The sequence below is a fragment of the Elaeis guineensis genome, chromosome 1 (genome assembly GCF_000442705.2).
Source record: "Elaeis guineensis isolate ETL-2024a chromosome 1, EG11, whole genome shotgun sequence".
NCBI classification, from domain to species: domain Eukaryota; kingdom Viridiplantae; phylum Streptophyta; class Magnoliopsida; order Arecales; family Arecaceae; genus Elaeis; species Elaeis guineensis.
In genome coordinates this window covers 36354429-36377260 of record NC_025993.2, presented here as the reverse complement: position 1 = coordinate 36377260, position 22832 = coordinate 36354429, and positions in this window count along the sequence as shown.

Genomic DNA, 22832 nt, shown 5'->3' with positions numbered 1-22832 from the left:
TTCGTAAGTACTTGCCTGTATCTAATATCCTTCTGTCACTACATTAGAAATATAGATAGTCTGACACCAAAGCACAGTAAGTTGCTTGCAAGTCACTATGGTGATCTCAGATCTGAGAGATACTTATGTCCATATGCTTCGCAAGCTGCTCTTGACAGCAGAGTGCTCCACAGGTGAGTTACTTATTCAGTGATGATATACTCCTATATCTTATATGTATGACATACCAGTATCTTCATACTCCTTGAGGACAACCAACCAATATGGTATACAATGACCTTCACTCGATAAACATCATTATCCTTTAATGACGTATCATTTGATCACGAACATGTTTAAGAACTATACAATAAATCTTTTTTTATCGATTACTTTATAGTTCTAAGGACTTCATCATAATATAAGAGTTCTAGTAAGGAAGATGTAACTTTGTGATGAAAGATGTCAAAATAACTTTTATTCACTGATAAATAATTCATATACATATTACAAAATGAGCATAATCTTCCAAATGATTGGTTTTAGGACATATTTTTCAACAGTTATGTGCCATATATGTTGGTTGTCCTCTTAATCAAGAAGTGTGGAGACACTAATATGGCATACAAGTGAGATGTAGGAGTACATCTCACTGAGCATGATCAATTTTAGAGCACTCTACTGTCAAAAATTACTTTGAAGGGACATGGATGTAAGTGTCCCTCCAATCTGAGATCACTACGGTGACTTGCAAGCAACTCACTATACTTTGATGTCAGACTACCTAAATTTTTAACTTAGTAATGAAAGATTTTTGGACATAGTCAAGTACTTATGGTAGTCGGTGTGTGAATCAAGATGAAATTGAACCCTTCGAATAAATAGGAGTTATTGCATCACTGTATTTCAATTCAGTAAAATCTTAACTAGGATAATCCATGTGATAGATTTAAAAAGTTGAAATACCATGTGATTGACTATTCTAGGGTTGATAGTTAAACCCTAGATCACCTTGAGCATTAGGATCAAATGGATGAATTATATAGTAACCATAGTCTAGTAGGTTCTAGGTATTGCTCTGCATATATTCAGCCTATCCGAATGTCAGATCCTACTGTTAGATAGTTACTTCGATTGGTACAAAAATTATTTCTATACTACCAGCTTAGGTTCAAACTTATGAGGTCACATATATAAGAAGTACCTCTCTGGTTATATGGTTGATCGACGATTAAGAATCATTTGAAGGTAAAGTTGTCAGTATGATTGATGATTAATCCTATACAATAGTTGCAATAAATTGATTCACTGAGAGTCAGTGATATTCAAGAGGAATTAGTTAATAATTAGATTATTGATTAACTTAATTTGATTGAGTACTAAATTCTAGACTAAGTCTAATTGAATTAGATTCAGTTAGGTCAAACCCGATTAGGTTATAGGATGACCTAATCGCTAAGGGAGATTTAGCCCTAATTTGATCAGGACTGGGGTTTAAAATATTTTCTAATTAGATTAAGACTTTTGGTACCTAATTAGATTAGGTTGACTCATCTCTATTTGATCTAAACTAATTGGGTTTGGATGAAACCTAATTAAGAACTAAATATTGAAACCCTAGAGTCTAAATTTTTTGGACTTCTCTCTTACACCACTCTCTTCTCCTCATGCCAATTCTCATCATACAAATTCAGTTTGTACATGAGAAAACCAGCAGCAAACAATCCTCTTGTCACCCATTAGTGATAGGATTAGGATGGATTTGATTTGAATTCAAAGGTGTTTGAATTTCAAATCAAATGATCATCCTTATCTAATCCTAGCCGGTCCCTTGTGAAGTGATTGGTTTGTGGGACAAAAAGGATAGTGTTGGGTATGAAATACCCTCAGCCGAAGTTCTTGACAGGATTGACCCTCCCAGAACTCCTCCGGCTTTCGACTGCAGATGGTATCTCTTCGGACTTCCCCAACAGTCGGATTTTCACAGTGCTGACTGAATTCCCCCGATGGATGAGCTCCCACTGCACCACCCGAGCTCCTTCAACATGAGTTCCCCCAGTCATCTATTAAGCCACCCCAAGTGCTCGCTGAGCTCCGCCATCAGCCGACCTTCCACGACTATCAGCTGTTCCCCGAATCCCTTCCAGGCTTCTTCCAGCTAGGTTCAACTCCAATCCGAACTGCCCCGGACTTCGCCAATGGCTGAACTACTCCAACGGTAGATTCCTACAACTACCAGATTTTATCCGGACTCCTACGGGAGCCGAACCTCGTTCCCGACTCTGGCTGCAGGCGGACGTCGCCCGGACTCCTACGGGAGCCGAGCTCCGCCCACGACTTCATTTACAGGTAAACTTCATCCGGACTTCTACGGGAGCCGGACTTCACTCACAACTCCAATTGCAGGAGGACTTCGCCCGAGCTCCTACGGGAGCCAGATCTCGTCTCTAGCTCCAGCTGTGGGAAAATGAAGTCCGGGGTCCTACGAGAGCCGGACCTCGTTTCCGACCTCGGCTGCAGGCGGACGTCGCCCGAACTCCTATGGGAGCCGGGCTCCACCCACGACGTCCCTTATAGGTAAACTTCGTCTGGACTCCTACGGGAGCCGGACTTCACTCACAACTCCAATTACAGGAGGATTTCGCCTGGGCTCCTACGGGAGCCAGATCTCATCTCCAGCTCCAGCTGCGAGAAAACTCCGCCCGGGCTCCTACGAGAGCCGGACCTCGTTCCTGACCCCGACTGCAGGCGGACGTCGCCCGAACTCTTATGGGAGCCGGGCTCCGCCCATGACTTCGCTTACAGGTAAACTTCATCCGGACTCCTACGGGAGCCAGACTTCACTCACAACTCCAATTGCAGGAGGACCTTGCCCGAGCTCCTACGGGAGCCAGATCTCATCTCCAACTCCAGTTGCGGGAAGACTCCGCCCGGACTTCATCCCCGACCTCGACCGCTGGAAGGCTTCGCTCGGACTCCTACGGGAGCCGGGCTCCATCCTCGACCCCGACTGCTGGAGCCGGACTTCGCCCCTGACTTTGATTGCAGGCGGACTTCGCCCGGGCTCCTACAGGAGCCAGATCTCGTCTCCAGCTCCAGCTGCGGGAAAACTCCGCCCGGGCTCCTATGAGAGCCGGACCTCATTCCTGACTCCGACTACAGGCGGACGTCGCCCGGACTCCTATGGGAGCCGGGCTCCGCCCACGACTTCGTTTATAGGTAAACTTCGTCCGGATTCCTACGGGAGCTAGACTTCACTCACAACTCCAATTGCAGGAGGACTTCGCCCATGCTCCTATGGGAGCCAGATCTCATCTCCAACTCCAGCTACTGGAAGACCCCGTCTGGACTCCCGCAGAAGCCGAACTTCGTCCCCAACTTCAACTGAAGGAAGACTTCGTCCGAACTCCCATGAGAGCCGGACTCTGAGCTCCTCTCAGACGGGCAACTAGCCACCCCTCTCCACCAGACACTCCCATCAAACTTCGATCGACAGGCCTGGACCCTCTAGCAGGACACAGCAACGGCCACGACTCTGCTCCACTTTCTGTGACGGATTTCGTGCGGCTCCATCACTCCATGGTAGACTGCAACAATGGCCACGATTCTGCTCCACTTCCTATGATGGATACCACGCGATTCCTCCATCCTCTGGCAAGCCACGACAACGGACGCCGCTCCACCCCCCGCGACAGACTCCACATGGCACGTCCCGGTGATAGCCATGATTTCATTCCACTACTCTTCACAACAAACTCCTCCTGACCGTGGGCAGCCCACTGCCGGATGGATACAGCCGTCGCTATCAGTCTATTGCTCCCTCCGCCTATAAAAGGGGGACCCCAGATACGTTATTCTCTAAGCTCTCATTTTTATTTAGAAACTCTGCTAAAATTTCCATTCGAGCACTCCATTCTTGTTGAGGTAGAGAGCTGACTTGAGCATCGAAGGGTCTTACTGGAGCAACCCCACCTCCGGTTTAGACTTCTTTTGCAGGTCCCGACGGCGACCGTGACTCCCTCGACTCTAGCCTCTCCGACGCAGGCAGATTTTTGCACCAACAGGATTGACGCTAGAGGAAGGGCTGTGTCTTCACAGTACCCTTGTTCTTAAAGGAGCGCTCAACGGGACCGCCCCCGGGCATCTTTTTCGATGTCCTCTCCTCCTTCCTCCACTAGGTCTTTGCCCGATGCCTCCCCGCAGGGCGTCCATGCGATGATCCACGACCTCCACGGCCAGATCTCAGGCTCCGACCTCACCCCCAGTTTCCCAGCCTCCTCCTCCTCCTCCGACAACGATGGTTGGCACGGAGTAGTTTGACCTACTGGCGCAGCAGGTCAGAGGCCTCACTGAAGCTGTGCAGGCCATACAGCAGCAGCAGCAGCCACAGGCATCGGTGTGCCTGAAAAGAGCATCACCGAAACACCAAAATCCAGTGGTAGGGTGGGCCACTTGGGCCAGCCGCCCCATCTTTCCCGAAAAGATGAATCCGAGGGTGGAGAGCCCTCGATCGGATCATGATTTCACCCCTGGAAGATCTCTACCCCGATTCTGCTAGAGGACCCTCGAGACCCATAGTCGAGAGGATTTTCTGGACCGAAAGCTCCAGGAGATGAACCGACGGATCGAAGAACTCCGCCACGCTCCCCCCGCTTGTGGTGAGGATATTTGCACTGACCCTCCCTTTTCTCAAATGATCATGCAGGAGCCGATTCCGCCAAACTTCAAACTCCCCCAATTTGAAAGCTACGATGGGACTTCGGACCTGGTTGATCACCTGGAGGCCTTCCGGACGATGATGCTGCTTCATGGTGCACCCAACGCCATTCTATATCGAGCCTTCCCATCCACCTTGAAGGAAGTGACGAAAATCTGGTACTCGACGCTGAAGCCGGGTACCATCTTTTCCTTCGATCAGATGAGCTACCAATTTATGGCCCATTTTGTCACCAGCCGGTGCCCCCGGAAGGGTTCGAAATCCCTCATCAATATCAAGCAGAGGGAGGGGGAGTCCATTCGGGCCTACATCAACCGTTTCAATGTCGCCGCGCTGGAGGTCTGAAACTTGGACCAGTCGATGGTGATGGCCGCTCTGAAGGGCGGCCTTCAGAAGAATGACCTTTTGTTCTTCCTGGAGAAGAAGTACCCCAAAAATTTTGCTGATCTGTTGGCTCGGGCTGAGGGGTACGCCCGAGCAGAAGAAGCCTTCAAAATGAAGGATGAGGAGACTGCGAGAGAGCGACAGGCGGGAGACTCGAGTAAGCCCGCAGTCGAAAAAGGGCCGAGGGAAGCTCGACCACATTCTCAAACTCCTCCCGGGCACAAGTGTATCCATACTCCTCCCTAGGTACGTAGATAGAGAAGTTTGGACCATGGAGTTCGACGGGATTCCCCACCGGAAAGATTTCGCAACTATGCCCCCCTCAATGCCTCGAAAACCCAAGTACTGATGGAGGTCAGGGAGCAGATGCTAATGCAGGAAAGGATGCGCACACACCATAGAAAATGCAATCCTAACAAGTTCTGCCTCTACCATCGTGACCACGGCCACGATACAGAGGAGTGCATTCAACTTCGGGATGAGATCAAGGAGCTCATCAGACGAGGTCGGCTCGATAGGTTCATTCGACGTCGACATGAAGGCAGAGAGGATCGGCCAAGGGCCCTGCCGCAACCTGAACCGCCAAGGAGGGAGGAACAGCCCGGGGATCGACCTCCAATCGAGACCATCGACTCCATCACCGGAGGACCTCAAGGAGGAGCAGACCTTCCACGACCATGGGACTCGAGAAACCTGTAAATGTACTACTAACGACTTTGCTTTGAATCAAAATTCCTTTCAACTTTGCATGTCTTTCCCTTTTGGCATGGACTTGCTACGATTGGGGATAACCCCTTCAAACAATTAAAACAAGGTCATGTTAGGGACAGGAGGAGAACCTCATCCTAGTATGAGCAAAATGAGAGCCCGATTATTTTAAGATCGGATCAGGGGAGAGGCCCATATAACGGTCCTTAAGTGCCCCCATGGTCATGTTAGGAACAGGAGGAGAATCTCGTCCTAACATGAGCAAAATAAGAGTCCGATTATTTTAAGATCGGATCGGGGGAGAGGCCCATATAACGGCCCTTAAGCACCCCATGGCCATGTTGGGGACAGGAGGAGAACCTCGCCCTAACATGAGCAAAGTCAAAGGCCCGATTCTTTTAGATCGGATGGGGGGAGAGGCCCTACAACGCCCTTATGCGCCCCCACAGCCATGTTAGGGATAGGAGGAGAATCTCGCCCTGACATGAGCAAAGTCAAAGGCCCGGTTCTTTTAGACTGGATGGGGGGAGAGGCCCTACAACGCCCTTATGTACCCCCACAGCCATGTTAGGGACAGGAGGAGAACCTCGCCCTGACATGAGCAAAGTCAAAGGCTCGGTTCTCTTAGATCGGATGGGGGGAGAGGCCCTACAACGCCCTAATGTGGCCCCACAGCCATGTTAGGGACAGGAGGAGAACCTCGCCCTAACATGAGCAAAGTCAAGGGCCCGGTTCTTTTAGATCGAATGGGGGGAGAGGCCCTACAACGCCCTAATGTGCCCCCACAGGCATGTCAGGAACAGGAGAAAAACCTTATCCTGACATGAGCAAAGTCGAGGACCCAATTTTTGTGGACCAGATAGGGGGAGAGGTCCTCACAATGATTTTTATGTGCCCCCACGGCTCCGTTGGGAATAGAGGGAGAACCTCGTCCTAACAATGACAAAAACCCGATCGCCCAACGTGATCGGATAAAAGAAAAAGTCCTCTCAACGGCACCTCTACACCTCTAGCGACCCCGCAAAAAGCAAGGGGAGGACCCTCACTCAGAAAAGAGGAGAAAAATTAAAAAGGAAAGCGACGAACTACATCGACAACAGATGAAAAATAAACTACACCAAAACCATAGGGAACTTCATCTCAGCAAAGATGGAAGCTCCTACCGAACATCCTCGATCTCTAAGAAGACTCTCGACATGACTAATGCAAAGTTCAGACCATGAGCTCGAGCCTGCGGCCATGGATGACAAGAAAAGCAAATCAACGTGGTGACCACTGGGCACCTCCGAATGACACCGACGTTGAACAAGTCAACGACGTCGAACAAGTCAAGGGACAAAAGAAGTTCGACAGACGATGATTTAATGCAATACGTGGATGAGGTAACATAAAATCCTCTTTTCATTTCATTCACAAAATATACACTACAAAGCCCAACAGGCTAAAGGAAGAAAAGCAAAACAACAAGAACAAGATGAAACAACAAAAGAAAAAATATATACATGGGAAGACGGAAGGACCAAAAGAGCCCTAAGGGGGCCCGACTCCCTCCGACCTCGGACTCTCGGCTTCGACCCTCGCCAGGGAACCCCTTAAACATTCGACTTCTGCTTCCAATTCTCTCTCTCTCATTAATATCTCCATGTATCTTCGATGAAATCACTGGCTTTCATTCTCTGCCTCTCGATGCCTTTTTCTCAGGACCTCAAATTCCGCCTCTGCGTCCTTGACAGCCTGCTGCTCGCATACCAGCTGGATCTTCAATTGCTACAGCTGGACCTTCCCCTCCCCAAGAGCGACGGATAGTTCTTCTACAGTCCTCCTCAGGGATTGGAGTTCGTCAGAGTCCCGAGCGGAGGTAGATTGAGCCCCCTCAGTTAGCTGCCTTCGAAGGCGGGCAACCTCGTCGGTCGCCTTCCAGAGCCTCCCCCTGTATTCATCCACCTGCTTGCGCCAGCCGGCCCGGTACGCGTCATAGCCCGCCTCGGCATCCTGGAGCTATTGCTGGAGGTTGGAGACCTTCTTCGACCACTCCCGATCGCTGTCGGCCCGAGTCAAAATCCGGGATGAACTCCTCTCCAGCTGGCTAATCCTCTCCTGGGCAGCCGACAGTTCCACCCTGAGAGAACTGATCTTGGCAGCTTGAGCCCAAATTTGGTCGCTGGCGCGCTTCTTGTGTTCCTCAAGCTCCTTCTCAAAGTTTGCCTTCCTCTGGCTGTACTCCATGATCCCCTTCACATGGAGATTTCGAAAGTGGGTGGCCTCCGCAGTGGCTTCAAAGTGGCTCTCCCTCAACCTGCGGAGTTCGCCTTCCATCTTCTTCGACCTTTTCGTCAAATGAAGAACCTCCTTCTTCAGGTGCTGGATCGTGGACTTCAGCGGAATCCCCTGAGGCAAGGGAAGCACTTCGGCAGGGCGCTGCCATCGGGAGGTCAACGCGTTAAGACGTAGCTCATTACAAAGAAGAAGAAAAAAAGAAAGAAAAAGAAGAGAAGAAAAGTCCCCCACAAGGAGGAGACCAATTTTATTGAATGAACGTTTCTTGAAGACAAAAGAAAGAAGAAAAATGGCAATAAAGGAAGACTACAAGATTAGAGGTCTCGGACCTCTGGATCAATGGGGGGACTCGGCACCTTTGGGGGGTGGTCCGCGGTGGCTGCGACAGCAGTGGAGGGTCCGGCTTCATCCTCGGATGCCTCATTCAAGAAGCTGAGGTCGAGCTCGGAGAATTTCATGACCATCTTCTCCTGACAGAGCTCGAACCCTTTATTGAATGCGGCTTGGCCGAACTCAACCTTCAAATTCTTCATTTCAGTGGAAGCCTTGAACTCCTCCACCGCTTGACCCCTGGCCTCCGAGACCAGGGTCGGGATCTGTTCCGCCATGTTGGCAACCTCGGCCTCCGCCCTCCTCACCATCTCCTCCGAGGTGGCCTTCTGTTCCATCGAGGTCTGTCTCTCTCTCTCAAGCACCTCTCGGAGACCGACCGCCTCGAGGGCCATTTTTTTAAGGCGGGCAGCCTCGTTCTGCTGACCTTTCACCGCCTTGTTTGTCATCTCGATGTTGGCGAGGAGTTGGTGCCCGAGCTGCAAGGATGATCGGAGGGTCAGAATGGAAGCTGAGAAGTTAATTAATTGAAGAAGTGAAAGGAAGAAAGGAGGATGAATCTGCTTACCTCGAGGAAGGCCCCCAACGAGTCCCAGACTCGTTGTGCAGGATCGACGTGGATGATCCTCTGGACGACTTCGGACAGTGAGCACCTGTCTACCAGCTTTTTTATTAGATCCCTGTCACTAAAGGGATCATCCCCCTGCTCCTCTTCAGAGCCGCGGGATTCTTCAGTGGCAGCCCGACGACTGCCGACCCTGTGGGCCAAGGTCTTCCTCCTCTTCCTCCTCTCACCCCCTGGCACCTCCTCAGGGCGAATCTCCGAAGTGGGGACCTCGGTAGGAGAACTCAAACCCCTCGAGGAAGCACGGGCGGCTGGAGGCTCAGTGTCTGCAAGAACGTCGACAGCTGAGGTCGCTTGGGCGTGCGCGGCCGAACTCATCCCCTCCACTCTGGTCTTCTTCGTCGGCCCAGAGGCCGCGGTGCCTTTTCTTTTGAGAGCCTTCAGGCCCCTGGCAAGCATCTGTGCTTCTTCAGCGTCCATGCCTAAAAAAAAAAAAAAAAAAGAAAAAGAAAGGAAAGAGAGAAAAAGAGAGAGAAGAGGGCGTGAAAAAGAAGAAAAGAAGAGAAGTAGGAGAAAGAGAGGAAAGGAAAAGAAAAGAAGAAAAGAAAAGGAGAGATGAAATATTGGCGATGTTGAACAGAAACTGCTCCTTCAGGAGGTTGGGGAGAGAAAGAGTTGGATATTTGAGGAGTTTCTGGGAGGCTTGATGATCGTCCCCCCCAGGCTGGGCGCCCGACGGACGGAGTCCCTCGGGGAGCCCCAAGGGGGCAACTCTAGCCTCAAGGTCGGGCATCGAATATAAAGAAACTTTCCCTTCCAATTATGGATAGAAGAGGGGGCACCTTTCAACAACCCCTTTCTACTAAACTGTGGGGAGAAGTACCACCAATCCTTCATCGTAGGATGATGCTTGAAGGTGTAGAAGTATCTAAACAAGGAAAGGGTAGGTTGGACTTTGACTATATGACAAAGAGAGAGGAATCCTATCAAAAACCTAAAGGAGTTCGGTGCAACCGAAGCCAGAGAAATATCCAGAAATCGAAAAAGAGCAATGACAAAAGGCGAAAGAGGAAGCCGAAGTCCAGCACGAAAGGCCTCCTGGTACAGGCAGAAGCAGCTGGGGAGAGGGGCACTAGCCCGGTCGGACGGGCTAGGAAGTTCCAATTCGTACTCCGGAGGAACCCCATATTGAACTCTTATCAGTTGGAGTTCGTTTGGAGTCAGAGAACAAAGAATGGCATCCGGTGCAAAAACCGGACGAGGTTCAGCTCTAGCTATCGATTCATCTACCGTCTGAGGACTCTGGGAGACCGAGACGGACGAACTCCTAGAGCCGCTAGAAGAAGAAGCCCTGGAGGATATCTAGAATCACACGAAGATCACTTACAGAGGTGAAATCCCTAAAAATCGGGGAAAATCACGGACAAGGTCTTGGGGGACTGATGTGCAGAGCAAGAGGAAGAAAGATCAAACGACAAAAGGAAGAACAAAAAGAGGAAGGAGTTTTGAGACTAACCTAAGCGATTCAGAGAGGTGCGAAGGTGCGGAAATGGGGACGGCTTGAGGAATGCCTAAGGCTGGAAAGAGCGCTGAGAAAAATCAAAGTTCTCAGGGAGAAGAAGGGCGCCAGAACGAGACCGTCAGATAGAGCGGGACTCTTGGAGGAGGAGCGTGGGTTTAAATAGGCCCCGAGATCCGGCATAATGATGATTGCGAATCCCCTCTAACCGGTCTCTTTTCGTCGTGTGTCCCACTCACCACAGTGGGCGGTTAAAAAGTGGCAGATGGCTGACAGAGCCTTTATTGCGCCATGCCTTGAGCACCGTTCCACTACAGGTTCCAAAGAGCCTCTTCGGATCACCTCGATTTGAAAAGACCCCAGCGCATGCGCATGGAATGCCAAAATATCTGAGGACGATTGCGCGCGAACATCAAGGGAGCAACTTCGACTGTGACAATCTCTCCATACTTCCTTCATTCGAAATTCGAACTCGAAAGTAGGGGGACTGGTGTTGGGTATGAAATACCCTCAGCCGAAGTTCTTGACAGGATTGACCCTCCCAGAACTCCTTCGGCTTTCGACTGCAGATGGTATCTCTCCGGACTTCCCCAACAGTCGGATTTTCACAGTGCTGACTGAATTCCCCCGACGGACGAGCTCCCACTGCACCACCCGAGCTCCTTCAACATGAGTTCCCCCAGTCATCTATTAAGCCGCCCCAAGAGCTCGCTGAGCTCCGCCATCAGCCGACCTTCCACAACTATCAGCTATTCCCCGAATCCCTTCCAGGCTTCTTCCAGCCAGGTTCAACTCCAATCCGAACTGCCCCGGACTTCGCCAACGGCTGAACTTCTCCAACGGTAGATTCCTACAACTACCAGATTTTATCCGAACTCCTATGGGAGCCGAACTTCACTCACAACTCCAATTGCAGGAGGACTTCGCCCGAGCTCCTACGGGAGCCAGATCTCGTCTCCAGCTCCAGCTGCGGGAAAACTCCGCCCGGGCTCCTACGAGAGCCGGACCTCATTCTCGACCCCGGCTGCAGGCGGACGTCGCCCGAACTCCTACGGGAGCCGGGCTCCGCCCACGACTTCGCTTACAGGTAAACTTCGTTTAGACTCCTACGGGAGCTGGACTTCACTCACAACTCCAACTGCAGGAGGACTTCATCCGGGTTCCTACGGGAGCCAGATCTCGTCTCCAACTCTAGCTGTGGGAAGACTCCGCCCGAACTTTGTCCCCGACCTCGATCGCTGGAAGGCTTCACCCGGACTCCTACGGGAGCCGGGCTCCATCCTCGACCCCGACTACTGGAGTCAGACTTCACCCCTGACTTTGATTGCAGGCGGACTTCGCCCGGGCTCCTACGGGAGCCAGATCTCGTCTCCAGCTCCAACTGCGGGAAAACTCCATCCGGGCTCCTATGAGAGCCGGACCTCGTTCTCGACTCCGGCTGCAGGCGAACGTCACCCGGACTCCTACGGGAGCCGGGCTCCACCCACGACTTCATTTACAGGTAAACTTTGTCCGGACTCCTACGGGAGTCGGACTTCACTCACAACTCCAATTGCAAGAGGACTTCGCCTGGGCTCCTACGGGAGCCAGATCTCATCTCCAACTCCAGCTACTGGAAGACCCCATCCGGAGTCCCACGGAAGCCAAACTTCATCCTCGACTTCAACTGAAGGAAGACTTCATCCGAACTCCCATGAGAGCTAGACTCTGAGCTCCTCTCAGACGAGCAACTAGCCACCCCTCTCCGCCAGACACTCCCGCCGGACTTCGGCCGACAGGCCTGGACCCTCTAGCAGGCCACAGCAACGGCCATGACTCTGCTCCACTTCCTGCGATGGATTTCACATAGCTCCATCACTCCCTGATAGACCACAATAATGGCCACGATCCTGCTCCACTTCCTTCGATGGATACCACGCGATTCCTCCATCCTCTGGCAAGCTACGACAACAGACGCTGCTCCACCCCCCATGACAGACTACACGTGGCACGTCCCGATGATAGCCATGATTTCATTCCACTACTCTTCGCAACAAACTCCTCTTGACCGTGGGCAGCCCACTGCCGGACGGTTACAGCCGTCGCTATCAGTCTATTGCTCCCTCCGCCTATAAAAGGGGAACCCCAGATACGTTATTCTCTAAGCTCTCATTTTTACCTAGAAACTCTGCTAAAATTTTTGTTCGAGCACTCCATTCTTATTGAGGTAGAGAGCTAACTTGAGCATCGGAGGGTCTTGCCGGAGCAACCCCACCTCCGGTTTAGACTTCTTTTGCAGGTCCCGATGGTGACCGTGACTCCCTCAACTCCAGCCTCTCCGACGCAGGTAAATTTTTGCACCAACAGGTAGGAATGCCGACCTTTTTCCCATACCAAAAACTTTTTTTCAGCCCTCTTAAATCTGGCTTTGGATGGGGATAAGAGGCATTGGAGTTTAAATTCAAAAGAAATTTGAATTTAAACTTTGACAGGCTCTTATCTCATCCCTATCTCTTTTAATCGGCAACAATAAAAAGGTAGTTTTTTTTGTGCACCGAGGTGAAGAGCAATTCCATCATGGGATACCAGAAAAGAAAGGGGCCGAACCTTGGTTTGGGGGCATGAGGATTTGGGTTAGGTTGCCATTGATTTGGCATGTGATTAGAAGAGAACCATCTCTTCTTTGGTGAGAGTTCAGCATTGGTGCTGAATTATTTTTGGGAGAGAGAATTAAGATCAAAGAAAAGTTATTTTTTCTAATTTTTTTCTAATATCCAGCAACCTCTATTGATCTATCTTCAACCTCGAAAGGGTCCAAGGCATTTTCAAAAGAACATCAAATTAGATTAGCCATCAGGAGTGATCTTCGTGCGATCTAGTAGTCTGAAAAGATCAGATCGGTACGAAGGCTTCGTGTGGATGATTCATATAGGCTGGATACCCTGTGCAGCTATGAGCGACCAACAGACCCTCTGTTCCATATATTTCAATAGTGGAGATCATTGACCCATGCAAAGCTAATGGGTTCTGAACTCATTAGATTAGACTAGATCAGATCTAACGGTTGGATCTGATCTAGGGCATCGATGTGATCGATGCAAGTTTTGATTAATTTTAGATCTTAAATGCATATTAATCATATTATAGATCCTAGATAGGTAGTCTAGATTAGATCTTGTGCACGTTAGTTAGATTAAATAGTTTATTCTAATATTTTTGCTATCAAAAATTTTAACAATACATGTATGGTATTGCCTAGTTTTTCTTCAATTGGTATCAGAGCCATAGATCACATAACATGATTTTAGATGTATTTAAATCTGATTTTAATCATAGCATGAGATGCTTATGATATGATTTTGATTAGATCTGGTATGATTTAATTAGACCTAAATTTTTTCATATATCATATGATTAGATTAGATGCCTAGTAGCATAGTAATCGGATTGAACATTCATGGCTGTCCGATCATAAGAGAAAGTAGGATTTAATAACCCTCTCCTCCCATTCTATGAGATCTTTTATGGTGTGTAGGGGTGCTATTTGTTCATGAAGATGAACCACGAAAGGATAAAAAATTTACTTTTCTGCAAAATCCTAGATCTTGAAATCCTAGGTTTGTTGTATGCGATACAAACTGTAAAAAAAATAAAATCATCTAATCTGCTTGATTAAAATTATTTTAATTATGAAAAATAAAATTTAAAATCATAAAAAATTTAGATTTGATCTAAAAGATAATTTATGATTGATTTTATTTCAATTTATGTAGTATTTTTCAAATCTGAAATATTGTGAAACTTACTGGCATGCCTGCTAAGCCGACTCAATTTTGAATTGAGCTAACTCAGTCCCCTGGTTTGGTTGGCTCAGTGCTAACTGAGCCGATCCAATTGCCATAGGGTGAAAGTAATAGTTACTCTTCATTAATAGTGAGTTGATCAAGTCGCAGACTTAGTTGATCCACTGAAGTGTACTGGCTCAGTCTAGGGATGAGCTGATCCTATTTCAAAATAAAAAAAAATTGCATAAAATATTTATAAATTATTTATATAATTAAAATTATTTTAAATCTGGCCTAAACCCATACACTTAATTGAGAATTAAGTTGAACTAATTAGATCTAGAATTATGAATTAAAGATCTAATGTCATTCGCATAAAACATGAGGTGATGGGTTTATGGGTTAGCTTGATCAGATCTTCTTAATTGGGTTAGATCTAGGGTTAGAATCAAAGATTAAAAAATAAAAAAATTGATTAAATCTAATCAAAAATTAAATTAAATTAAATCAGAATATCTCTAGAGCCAATATAATAGTTGTAGTTGATCGAATTCATATCTTTAATTAGACCCAAATGGACTTTGGTCTTTTGCTCACTGATCTAACCCAAGTCTATAAGCTGATCGAATTGAAACTGATTAACCAGTTGGTATCTAAGATAAGTTTGGTGGTTTTGACTGGTGGTCATTAATTGAGAGCTAGTCACATAGATTGAGTGTATGGCGAGTTGATGGCATATCCCTCCCACTGATCTCACTTACCTGATTAATATGGTGAATTATATTTTGATTGGATCACTTAATGATTAGGATTGATCCATGCTTACTAGAAAATCAGTATGACTAATTTAAGTGCCCCCAGTATGACTTGTCTTAGTCCTTTTCATGACTTGATGAAGTCAGTGAGAGGATTTATGACTTGTCAGTCGACCAGCTTATCTCTAATCTTTCATAAACTAACTTGGTAAAGTCAGTGGAAGGATTGTGATTACCTGATTAGTCACTTTAATTCTCTTAAAATATGTTAATCAAATCTTCTAAATTATTAGGTCCTAAAAATGATCTAGTTATAGTGACAACTAGATCATAGCCTTCCATTAAGTTAGATGATAATGGGTCCAATGCTTTAGATGATCATTGGAGATGCCACACGTCTGGTGCTCATTTGGTTATTAGAATTATCATTCATAATATGATGACTTAGTCATATCTTTCCGACAGTGGTCAGGTTGGTCGAGCTTTCCTCAGGTCTGATCATTCATTTGTCAGATGCAGTGAGTTCTATCATGTTAATGGTTGGACCTAACCGAAACTTTCAGTGGAGGCCTTCACCTACTGAAAAGGTATTTGGTGCAAAATTAATTACTAAAAATTATTTGAAGAAATAATTAGTTAAGAACCTACCCATAGATGCACATGGGTTGGTCGAGCTTTACTCAGGCTCATATACAGTCTGTGTGGATTTAGTACCCATTAAAGAATTAATATAATTTTTTGAATTGGAGGTAGAGACTATCAATTCGTATAAAATAGTGAAAGAACCTTTAGACTAAAGTCTATGTCTTTAGGCTTGAACGATTCATATACTAATTAGGTCTTATGTTTTTTCTTTTATACAGTTATAGCTAGTAAGTTGTCGCTCCTCTCACTGTTAGACAGTGATATGCTTATGAGACCCAACTCTGATAGCCAGTATCAGAAGTTGAATAATATTCTTGAGTCTGATTAGACTAAGAAATTCAAAGTAGACCAGAGTCAGGAAGAAGCGTCACTTGACCCAAACAGGTTAAGAAAGAAAAATAAGCAATCGATTGCTAATCAAGATGCTTATATGATAACACCTTATAATTTTTGTGTGTGATACTACTATCTGGATATTAGATACTGGAAGTCTGATTTATATCTGCAATTTATTGCAGGGATTTCAGATTAGTAGAAAATTTGAAAATAGTGAGAGATTCCTGAATGTGGAAGATGGAAGTCATGTTCCAGTCCTAGTTTTAAGAATTGTTGGGCTAGTTTTTAATTCTAACAATGTCATTTTGAATAATTGTCACTATTATCCATCTTTTTTTATGAACATAATTTTCATAGGCCTTTTGGCCAAAGATGGTTTATTTTTTCAATTAAGAGTGATTTTTGTGATGTCATTATGAATGATGTCACAATCATATGTAATGATATTTATGTATTGTCACAGCTTGTTAGTATAATGTACACACCAAACAAACATCCTAGAGTAGATAATATCATGGATACCTAACTTTAGCATTGTAGGCTCGGTCATTTAAACAAGAATAGGATGAATAGGTTAAGAAAAGCGGAAATCCTCAAAGTCAATGATTGTGATTCATTATCAACTTGTAAGTCTTGTCTTCTTGAAAAGATAACTAAGTTGCTTTTTACTGGAAAGGGTGAATGAGCTAGTGATGTTCTGGATCTAGTACATACTGATGTATGTAGATCCTATTATACAAGATCTGGTACCGCATGTTGTAGTAAGAAGAAAGAAGAAACAAAATAAAAAATACCATACAAATACATAGAACGGTCTCAAGCCTACCTCCATGAGGCATGCAAACTTTACTATGAGAGAATAAAACACAACAATATAAGAGAAACTCACCACTCAACCCTTGTACAAGAGTCTCTCGACAAGAAATCTTAAAATTCTTATAAAAGCTCTCTAAATTCTCTTTTGAAGTCTTTCTACACCTATAAAATGTCATCAGCTATCCAATGTAATAAACGGCTCGTCAATTAGAGCTATATAGGCTCCAGAATCTCCAAATTGGTGTTACACTAGGAATACCAAGTCTAAATCAACCCTAGAACCATTTGTGATCGTCCGATCGCAACCGCATGCGATCTAGACCATTAGATCATGCATAAACACCCTTGGACCACATGTAGACCGCATGATCGATCCATGCAGCCTCTATGGACCGCCCAGTACCCTGCGATCCACAATGGAGCATGACAGGGTGCTGGGCTTGGGTGCCCGTGCGCCTGTTGGGTCGGCACGTGCGTGCACCCTTGCTGGGCCCACTCGCATGTTGGGCCGCATACTCCTGTGCATGCATGCACATTTGTCGAGCCTGGCTACACCATCGTTGGCCTCCACCATCTTGTGGGTCATGCCACCTGCTCTGAGCCTTCTTTCACATGTATCTTTATCGTCTGGAGTCTGTTTGGACTGTTCTTAGGCTCGTTGGACTCCATTCATCATCCTAGATCTCACTGTGGGCTCAGTGTGGATCAAGTTTTGAGATATCAAATCTCAACAATCTTCATCTCGACTCAATATTTGACCTCTATCTATCTCTGAGGGCCTGTGATCCATCTTGCCCCTATGCCCTGGGGCATGCCTGCTGTCTCATGGATGGGCAAACATGAGAGTCGAGCCAGGCCATCGATCCCACCTCCATCATATGCTATACTCTTCTTTTTCTGAGATCTGCTCAGGATATCCTCCTATGGCAATAGAAATCTCACCCTGCGATATCACCTCTCATCCTCCCAAGTTTCCCGTCTCGTGCCTGATTCACCTCCACTTGGAGCTCCACCTCGCTCTGGATTCCTCCTGACTCCTGAAGCTCCATCTTGCACTGTGCTCTCTATCAGGTAGTAATATCCTCTCATCCTCTTCTTTTTCTCTAGGATAATCCTATCACCGTACAATACCTTCAGGATTCCTCCATCAGCTACCATCCTATAGCCTCTCGAATCTAGTCTGCTCAGTGAGATAAGATTCCATCTAAAATCTGATATGTATCGGACCTCCCCCAATCTCTTCGTTACACCATCGTGTGTCCTCCAGTTGACTGTTCTGATGCCTCTGATCGCATAACTCAATCTATCTGGTAGATAAACAATGCCCTCATTGCTCTCTAAGAAATCAAACTACTTCTCTGCAACATACATGATAGGTGCATGCAGAATCTAAAATTTACTATTAAAAAAAAGTAGATACCTCATCAAATATCTCTAGGATATCATCTTCTGACTCGTTATTGGCCATCGCTACAGTAGCCCTCGTTCGATCCCTGAGATGAGGGCAATCTTTGGCTAGATGCCCCAACTCATCACATCGATAACATCTGATCTTGCTTAAGTCTCTCATCTTGGACTTGGACCACCCTCGTCATGATCTCCTGTTGCTTTATTTGTCATCTCTTGCTCCTTTAGAAACCATCAAAGTTGAGCTGCCGCCACCTGAGCTCGAGCTGGGTTCTTCCTCCTGAGAATCTCATTCTAAAGAATCACCATGGTGACCTTATCCATCTTGATGGCACTCTTTCCCACTAGAAGAGTAGTCATCAAGGACTTATATGAAGGGGGAAGCGATGCTAGCAAGACCAGCGCCCTGATCTTCTCCTCAATTTTTTCACCAACATTGAGGAGGTCTATGAGGATCTTTTGAAAATGATTGAGATGCTCCTACATGCTCTGTCCCTCAATCATCCATAGCTGATAGAACTACCTCCAGAGGAAGAGAGTATTGATGAGAGACTTCATCATGTACAACTCTTCAAGCTTCGACCACAGCACCATTAGAAAAGACTCATCAAGCACATGGATCACCACCTCATCCACTAAGTATAAGTGGATCGTACTCATCGTTTGCATCTGGAGCCACCTCCAATCCTGCACCTCCATGGTAGTCGGCTTCTCCTCACACAAGAGAGCATCGATCAACCCTTGCTAGATAAGCACGTTCTTCACTCTTATTTGCTATAAGGAGAAATTACTCTTTCCATCACATCGATTGATCTCCACCTTGATTGTGCTTATCTTCTCCATCTTCTATCTCGATCACCACCACCACAACTTACGCTCTAGTACCCCTCGCTCTGATATCAATCGTTATACAGGATTTGGTACCATGCATTACAGCAGGAAGAAAAAAAAATAAAAAAAATATATAATATAAATACATAGATTGGCCTCAAGCTTACCTCCACGGGGCGTGCAAGCTTCACTATGAGAGAATAAAATACAACAATACAAAAAGAACTCACCACCAACCTTTGTACAAGAGTTTCTCAACAATAAGTCATAAAATCTTCATAAAAGCTCTCTAAAACCTCTTTTAAAGCTTTTTTGCACCTTTAGGATATCACCAGCTACCCAACATAACAAAAGGTAGATCAATCGGAGCTATATAGGCTACAGAATCTCCAAATTAGTGTTCCACTAGGAATACCAAGTCCAAATAAATCCTAGAACCATCTATGGCCATCCAATCATGACCGTACATAATCTAAACCATCGGATCATGTACAAATGCCTCTGGACCATATGTAGACCACGTGATCGATCCACGCAGACTTTATAGACAGCCCAGCACCCTATGATCCATGGTGGACCGCGATAGGGTGCTGGGCCTAGGCACTCGTGCACCTGCTGGGCTGGCCCGCATATGCGACCACACTAGGCTGGTCCGCATGCTGGCCGTGTGCTACTGCATGCACGTGTGCATCCGTCGGGCCTGGTTGCACCACCACTGGCCTCCGCTGTCTCATGGGCAGTGCCACCTGCTCCGAGCCTTCTTTCGCGTGTATCTTTGCTGTCTAGACTCCATTTAGACTATTCTTGGGCTCGTTGGACTTCATTCATCATCTTAGACCTTGTTCTATACTTAGTATAGATCAAATCTTGAGGTATCAAATCTCAACAGATCCATGAATATCAGTGCCAGAGGTGGGTATTACTATTTCATTACATGTACAGATGACTTATCCAGATATGGGTTCATCTATTTGATGAAACATAAATCTGAATCATTTAAAATATTTAAATAATTTTATAATAAAGTAAAAAAATAAACTGAAAAGAGTATTAAAATTTTTTGATTTGATTGAGGAGGTGAATACCTTTTCAATGAGTTTCTGACGTATCTAGGAGAGAATGAAATTCTCTCACAATGGATGCCTCCTTGGATGCCACAGCATAATGAAGTCTCAAAAAGGAGGAATCGAATCCTGTTGGATATCGTTCAGTCCATGATGGGATTTGTTAGTTTGCTGATCTCCTTTCGAAGATATGCACTCGAGTTAGCTTGTTATATACCAAATAGGATTCCAAGCAAATTAGTTGCATAGATTCTATATAAGATAAGGATTGGGCATAGGCTGACACTCCCTTTTCTTAGGATTTGGGGGTGTCAGCTTATGTCAAGTGCTTGCAGATTGATAAGCTTGGATCTCGATTCGATAAGTGTTATTTCATAGGGTACCCTAAGGAAACAAGGAGATATTACTTTTATCTTACCAATTAACAAAAGATGTTCATCAACCTTAAGGCAGTCTTTTTGGAAAAAAAAAATTCTTAAAAAAGGAACTAATGCCTCTAAGGTTAAACTTGATGAAGTTTGATCGATAGATGAACCGATACCAGTGACTGAATCTGAACTGAATTTGATTAGATCAAATCTAAAGCCCAGTGTAGAACCATCCTTAAGATGATCTGATAGAGTACCATATCAGTTAGACATATACTATTGTTTCTTGATCTAGGATGGTGATCCTATTGAGCTCGATGAGAACGATTGGGATCTGATCACCTATATGGATGTGATGCAGAGATCTGACTTTGATAAGTGGCTTGAAGCCATGAAGTCCGAAATGGAGTCCATGAAAATCAATGATGTATGGATATTAGTTAACCCACCTGAAGGGATAAAATCATTGGGTGTAAGTGGATCTTCAAGAGGAAGAGGGTGCAGATGGAAAGGTGGAGATATATAAAGCCCATCTGGTTGTCAAGAGATATCATCAATATTATGGTATTGACTATGATGAGATATTTTTTTCGATGGCAATGCTCAAATCTATTCAGATTATGCTTGCGATAGCAGCATATCTGGACTATAAAATCTAGAAAATCGATGTGAAAATAGCTTTTCTGAATAGAGAGTTAGAAGAAGAGATGTATATGATACAACCTAAAAGTTTTACATCCATAGATGAGTCTAAGGTGTGCAAGCTACAGAGATCCATTTATGGATTAAAGCAGGCAAGTAGAAGTTGGAACATGCATTTTGATAAGATGATCAGAACATATGATTTCGTTAGGAGCGAAAAAGAATCTGCATCTACAAGTGGATAAATGGTTTTGTAGTTATATTCTTTGTTTTGTATATGGATGATATTCTTTTAATTAAAAATAATATCTTTATGTTACAGAGAATAAAGGTTTGGTTGTCGTCTCAGTTCTCCATGAAAGACGTGGGTGTTGAAAAACATAGACGATTTCATGCATGTATTTTAATTTTTTTTTGAAATAAATTATAGTAAAAAGTAAATAGATTAATCATATTAATCTCATATGCATATGATCTAATCATCAAATCAACCTACTCTAAGATCTATAACATGATATGTTGCATATAAAATCTAAAATAATCATATGATAAAATCTACATATATGGATGTAAGCAGTAGATCAGATCTACTTCTATTTGAGTTCAAAACTCGATATCTGAGCATGGGTCGAAGATCGCTGCTGCTGAGAGACATTGTAAAGATAATCCTTGTTGGTTGCTCATAGTCGCACATGCATCTGACCTCTACAAAAGTTCACTCGAAGCTTCGATTTGATCGGTCTTCTCGAGAATGCTAGTTCGCACGAAGACCTTCTTCTTGGCTGATCTAAAATCTTTCTTCAAATCTATAAAATTTTTTTAGAAGTTGAAGATGGACTTTTAGAGGAGATGAAGAGGTAAAAAAAAGATGGAGAGGAAAATAATTTTCTTCTTATTTTTCTCTCTTCCCAAACCATAGGAAGAAAACCCTAGAAATCAGCTTTTGCGCTAACCCAAAGAGAGAGGACTCTCTTCCTCTTTTTCATGCCAAAAACTCACACTCCAAGACTTCTCTCATGAAGGCCTCTTTTTCTTCTATCTTACATGCATAAAAGAGAGACCAATCCCCTTTTTATTAGGCATGTAAGGATATTAGGATGAAGAGTCCAAGAGATGTTGGACTCTTCCATAGTTGTCGCACCTTCATAATTTTCATGCCCAAAAAAAATATGGGACACCCCAAAACTTATTTTTCCATATGAAATCAGATCCTAATCTGATTTTCTATGGTGATAAACCTTATTTTTTCACACAAAATAATGGAATAAAATAAGTGGGCACAAGGTCTTGTAGATAATGTCAAACATTATCTTTTATGGTATCTAATTTCAAATCTCGTTTGAACATACCAATTAAAACCTGATCTCACCCAAATTTGGACATGAGATAGAGAAATGAAAGAACTCTTTTGTAAGAAAAAATCTCATGCAAAACAATTTTGTACATTGAGAAAAGTGGTGTCAAACTTTGATGCGCAAGGGAGAAGAGTCCATTCCAATATGGACTCTTAATTTTCTTATTTTAATCTTAACCAAATATCATCTGATTTAGCCCAAATAAAATAGATAAAACTCAATATAATTAGGTTCATAAAATTTTAATTAAATTTTTATCAAATTAAGAATTGATTGAATCAAAATTCTGATCAAATCAGAGATAATTCTCCCTTAGTGATTAGATCATCTCATAACCTAATTGGGTCAAACCTAATTGAATCTAATTCAA